Source organism: Miniopterus natalensis, chromosome 6 (genome assembly GCF_054644295.1).
Source record: "Miniopterus natalensis isolate mMinNat1 chromosome 6, mMinNat1.hap1, whole genome shotgun sequence".
Taxonomy (NCBI): domain Eukaryota; kingdom Metazoa; phylum Chordata; class Mammalia; order Chiroptera; family Miniopteridae; genus Miniopterus; species Miniopterus natalensis.
This window is the reverse complement of record NC_142086.1, coordinates 88519228-88525224: the sequence shown is the minus strand read 5'-3', so window position 1 is coordinate 88525224 and position 5997 is coordinate 88519228. Positions and strand designations below refer to the sequence as shown.

The window sequence follows — 5997 nt, the reverse complement described above, 5'->3', positions numbered from 1 at the left end:
GGAGAACATGTACATCCAAAGGGAAGAAGGGAATTCCTGCTGGCAGTTGCTAAGTCAGACTCATGAAAAGATCTGACTTAACGGTTTTTGTTAAAATTCCATCTCCTGCTGTCCAAGAGTTGGTCTGGCAAACCAGCCGGAACGGGTTACATTTTTACACTTAGGACAATGGGCCCCAAACCAACGGAAACATTTCACTTGAAAGGTTGACTATGTTGCCCTCCCTCCTCCCCCCTCCACACACGCGCTTCTGTGGCCCGCTAGAGACAGTGTGTTTGGCAACAAAAATCGCATCCAAATGGAAATATCCCCCAAAATACTTACAGATGCAAGAGTTATATCTAGCTTGTAACTATATCGTTGCTTTAGATTTTCACTGGCTCACAATGAAACCAGTTTTAGAAACCACCCCTCTGCAAGCTCCCAGAAGAGTGAGTCTACTTCTCTGGGCCGAGGCTGGTGGGGGGGGAGCGGGGACACCAGCTGAGCAGCAGCCCATCGGAGCAAACTCGGAGGCTGCACGCACCCCAGTTTTGGGGTGCTCGGCGAGGGACCTGAGCGGCCCTGCTCTGGGGTCTCCGCTGTGGCCTCTCTCCCGGGTGCTTTATCACCTTCATTCTCTCATCCCAGCAGGCAGGCAATTAATGCAAAAGAGAAATAAAGGCAGCAGTCTGGTGTGGAGGAGTCTGGACTTGGGCAGGTGGCCTGGGGCGCGTGCTCAAGCGGAGACCAGCAGTGCAAGTGGGAGGGAGCCAGGAAAAGAAACGGGGAGAGGAATTTCCAGCAAAGGGGGCATCCTACGGGAAGGCCGGTGTTCAGGGTAGCTGGGGGACGGGTGAGACCTGTTGTACTCGGGGAGGGATCTGGCTGTAAGTGATAGCGGGGAGGACAGCCACGCCCCGGCCCAACTGGTGACTGTCCCTGGAACAGCCCTGGGCTGCCGGTCAAGAGCGTGAGTTCTGCAGAGGACTTGACCTGGGCTGCTACCCCAGGGGCCTTGGGCTAGTTCTTTAATCCCGTTTCCTAATGGAGACCGTAAGAGTATGGACATCATAGGGCGGTGATGAGGGTCACATTAACTAATGCATGTAAAGAGTTTAGCTCGGTGTCTGGCTTATGGTATTCAATAAATATTGGCTATTTTTACCCCTGACCACGGTGGTCATTGTTTTTCAGCTTCCGAAAGGCTCAGGTTGAAGATTCAGTTCTGCCGGAGAAAACCTGAAGGATCACATGGCCCCAGTGATTAGAATCATCCTCCGACCTCAGCGGGGCTGAAATCTAAAACCCGCACTTTCTGAAAATCTCGGCCCCACCGCTCACTGCAGCGGGTGCTCTGCCACCTGCTCCTACTTTCTGCAGAATTCAGGCAGCGCACAGGTCAGACCTCAGCCTCCCCCACCACGCCCTCAGTCACAGGCAGCCATTCCTTCCTGCCTCCCTTTTAATATTAGGAAGACGCCCTTCCTTCAGTGGGAAGATAACCTCTCCACCTGGTTCCCTAAGCAGCCCCTCTAGGGATGGCCTCCCACTGAGTATTTTTTTTCCTTCCCGGGACTTCTTCTCTCTCTGGCTCCTCCTCAGCAGTGAAACATTCTCAGGTCTCTTCCACCTGTTGCTGTGTCATCAAATTTGCTGACCTTGATCTTCTATCAACTCTGCTGTTAAACCCAATTCAGTATATTTTTTCATCTCAGACATTGTAGTTTTCATCTCTCGTATTTTCAATGGGATCCTTTTAAAGAATATATTTCATGTCTCTAACATACCAATGCTTTTCCCTACCTTCTTGGACATAGAAAATGTGATTTTAGCCTAGCGGGTGTGCTTAGTGGTTGAGCACCAACTTAGGATCCAGGCGATCAGGGTTCGATTTCCGGTCAGGGCACGTGCCTCGGTTTAGGGCTCTATCCCCAGCGGGGGGCTTGCAGAAGGCAGCTGATCAATGGCTCTTCTCTCATCATTGATGTTTCTATCTCTCTCTCCCTCTCCCTTCCTCTCTCTGAAATCAATAAAGGCATATTACAAAGAAAATGTGATTTTTATTAACTGTGTTAATGTCCCAACCTATCGTTTTCTATTATTTCATCCCTTGTTTCTATTAATTTACTTTTCCTCTAGGGATGGGTTGTATTTTCCTGCCTCTCTGCATGGACTCTTTGATCGCGTGCCAGACACTGTGCCTTTGACGTTGCTGAGTGCTCGAAATGTCTGAATCCCTGTAAATACGGTCAAGTTTTGTTCTGAGATGCAGTTAAGTTACATGGAGAGAGTTTGGCCCTTTTGAGGCTGGCTTTTGTTAGACAGGGCCAGACAAATATTTCATGTGGGGCTAAATTCGCCCCACTTTTGAGGTAATGTCCTTGTGATTCTCCGTGAATTAGGAGATTTTCCACTCTGGCTGGTGAACTCTTCCCACCCTGTATGAGCCCCAGGGACTGATCCTTCCTCTGTGTGTGTGTGTGTGTGTGTGTGTGTGTGTGTGTGTTTCTTTCTCCGGCCTCGAGTTTCCTTACAACAAATGCTCCAATCAGCATTCAGCCAGATGCTCCAGGGGACCCTCTGTGGATCTCCAGGCCTCGCTCTCCGGCCGTCCTGCGCCCCCAGGACGCCAGCTGCCGCACCCCTTCTGGACTCCCCGTTCCCCTCCCCTCCCGCAGGGCTCTGGGTTCCCCTGTCTGTGCCCAGGCCTGGCGCTTTTCTCCCGGAAGGCGGGTTGGGCAGTCGTAGATCTTATCTCATTTTTCTCAGGATCCCTGCCCTGATATTTAACAACAGATAATACGTATTATGTCGTAGCTAATATATTACATATAAATATTCTGCCAGAAGAAGGTGTCCATGATGGACTGTCTTTAGATCCTTTCTCCACTTTTCCTGCCCTCTCCTTATTAGTGGAAAGCTGTGGTTCCTTGATTGACCCCTTGATGTCTCTCAGTCTGTCCTCTCTTGTTTTTCTCTTTGTATTTTTGCCCCCGATTATGAAGAATTTACTTGACCTTTAATGAAATTTTTATTTCTGAAATTACGTGTTCAATTTTCAGAAGCGCCTTCTTATTCCGGTTGCTCCCGTTTTACGAAGCATCGTTTTAAAGATGCACTAACGTCTCAGCCCTTTAGGGCTCTGTCCCTGTGTGACGGTCCCTTCTTTTCAACATTCTTTCCTTCAAGCGTAAACTCCGTCTGTCTCCTCGTCCGTGTTTCCCTTGCATGCTGCTAGCGTTCCTCTCTGCCCCGTCAACTTCAGGTGCCCATCATATTTAAAAGATCAAAGGTTTTGTGTGTGTTTTTTAAATTTGATTTCAAAAAGCATCTAAAATGATTCTGGAGCATCGTAGCCGATGCCTTACTTAGCAGAACAAGCTGTCCTGGGTTGAAGGTCATGAACCCACCAGAGCACGCTCCTCTCCGAGCCGCCGAGACCACAGGATCCTGAGGGAGCCTCAGGCCTCCTGCTGGGAGAGAACCCAGCGAAGACAGATGGTAAAGGGGCCGAAAGCCGATACCCTTCCCACGGCCCCTCGCACCCAGAGCTCCACTCTCCTCTCTCCGGGCATTCGCTGAGAGAGTGGCTATGAGGGTAATTTCCACTCCCGCGCTTCCTCTAATGGCTTTGATCCCTTTGCAGGAGGAACCGAGACACCAGAATGGGACAGATTTGTTTTTAGGCCGTTAAACCACAATAGACGCAGCCTGCGAGGCCAGCTGGTGTGTGTGGGTCCAGCCGTCATAAACCAGCTCTCCTGCAGGTGCCAGGGTTTCATATCCATGCATCTCCACCGCGAGTCAGGGTACGTTCTTACTTCTGCAAAAGTAGAAAGTCCCAATAACAGAAATCGGCACATTTTGTACTCACTTGTCAAAGGGGAGTGGTTCTCAAACTTTCGTGTGCATCAGAGGGCTTGTTAAAACAGATTAAAAACAGGCTTCACCCCTAGAGCTTCTGATCCAGGGTCGGGGTGGGACCAGAGAGTTTGTGTTTCTCAGAACTTTCCTGTAACTCTTGGATAAGGCGATCACTCTTACCAGCCAGCTCAGATGATTCTGTCTTAACAGCCTGTCTTCCTTCCATGGAATCCCCTGATAGGACCTATGTGGATCCACATGATTGTATTGTATCTGGTAGACTGTCAGTTACTATGTACCAGATTCTAAATATTTAGAATTTTTTACTGATACAGTTACCCTCAGGCTAGCTTATTCCATGTTAGCAGTGTTCTCACCCCAGTAAAATATTAACGTACTTCACTTAGATTTATTTATCTATTTATTTATTTACTTCATTCGGTTTTAAACACAATTAGCAATGTCATTTTTTCCCAGTGCAACAATGAACATACAGCGCAAATACAGTGCCGTTTCTGTCAAAAGTAAGGAGGGTTCCAATCTTTCAGGACACTCCACACACGCACAGTGATAACGCTTTGAAGGCAAAACACCCATTTCTCCCGTGACTCTGAGAACAAGGTCCCCTGAGGAGCCTGTGGGCCGGGAAATGGAAAATGGATGGCAGCGTGGGGCAGAGAGAGGAGGGAAGACCTCAGTGCGAGGCCATGGCAGAGGGGGCAGCCAGGAGGGCCCCTGCAGAGCCTCACTGCACCTGGAGGAGACCCAGGGGGTCCAGGCAGGCGGGAAAGGGTGAGCAGGGGGGCAGGGGGGCAGGAGGGCAGGGGGGCAGCGGGGCAGGGGGGCAGGAGGGCAGGGGGACAGCGGGGCAGGAGGGCAGGGGGGCAGGGGGGCAGGGGGGCAGCGGGGCAGGGGGGCAGGGGGCAGGAGGGCAGGGGGACAGCGGGGCAGGAGGGCAGGAGGGCAGGGGGGCAGGGGGCAGCGGGGCAGGGGGGCAGGGGGCAGGAGGGCAGGAGACCAGGGGGGCAGGAGGCAGGGGGCAGGGGGGCAGGAGGGCAGGGGGGCAGGAGGCCGGGGGGCAGGGGGGCAGGAGGGCAGGGGGGCAGGGGGGCAGGAGCAGGTGCTGGAGAGAGGCCCTTGGAGGAGGGGTGAGGGCAGTGAGAGGCGCTCCCCGAGTGGCGGCAGCAAAGGTGCAGGGTAGCCCCCTAAACGTGCCCAGACGTCGGGGAAGCGGACCTTGTCTCGGTGGATCTGCATCAGGAACCGGGCCTCGGTTCCTCTGAGAGGCTCGCGGCGGCCGGCGGGGGGCGCTGGAGAGCAGGGCGCCGGGGCGGAGCTGGAGGCGGGGCGGGGCTGCTGAGCGCGCCGCGCGTGCCACCTGCCACGTCGCCTTTATTACACGTCCCTGTAGGTGCGCTAAGAGTTCCGAGGAAGGAACACGTAGACTCGGGGAAACTGTGATGCATCTGATGACAGGTAGGTGAGGCGTTTGTTCCGGGAAACGGGAGTTGCCTGATACGTCGCCGATGGGCACACGGGTGATGTGCGGCCACCGCAATAACCGACGCCGCGTGGTGTGTGATTTCAATTCACCACCGCAGTGGACGGGTTTTTGTTCGCCAATCTGCTCCCCCCCCCCAAAAGTATGATTCTGATTCATGCGCACCAGACGGCGGCCGCGTTGGCTGCTGTCATTTTTTTATGGGACAGTCCAAGGGAAGAGAGGTCAGCGCCCCCAACTGGACAGCCGGGCGTCGCGTGCTTTCAGCATCCCTGGGGCTCGGGGTGAAAATCGCCGCTCCACACGACGGGCGTCGGGTGGTCTGGATACTCGACTGGCTCGGGGAACTAGGGGTTAACTGGGGGTCTGATGGGCACTGACTGGACACCTCAAAAGTTCAAGTTCCCAGACTAGTTAAAACAAGAAGAGAACCTTTCCTTCACGCCTCAGCCCTCCCGGGGTTAGCATCTAGCAGCTCGCCGACGGCGACTCCGTTTTACCTGTTTCACGCCGTCACTCTGTTCCTCGGGCCCTGGCTGACGCGGCCCCCGCCGTGGGCCAGGCCCCGGCGCAGCCTGCGAGGGAGCCCATCTGCCCGGTTCCCGGAGCGCCTCCGCCCCCGGCCCTCACTCTGGCCCCTGGCCCGCGGC

General features: G+C 53.9%; 1 long non-coding RNA gene across 1 annotated transcript; it reads left to right on the top strand.

Moving 5' to 3' along the window:
• The first annotated feature begins 322 nt into the window (after nt 1-322).
• Nucleotides 323-5323, top strand: LOC107537464 (uncharacterized). The gene is made up of 4 exons (XR_015714658.1): nt 323-431; nt 1177-1380; nt 3629-3791; nt 5258-5323. It is a non-coding gene; the product is annotated as an uncharacterized LOC107537464 (long non-coding RNA).
• Nucleotides 5324-5997: the final 674 nt, after the last annotated feature.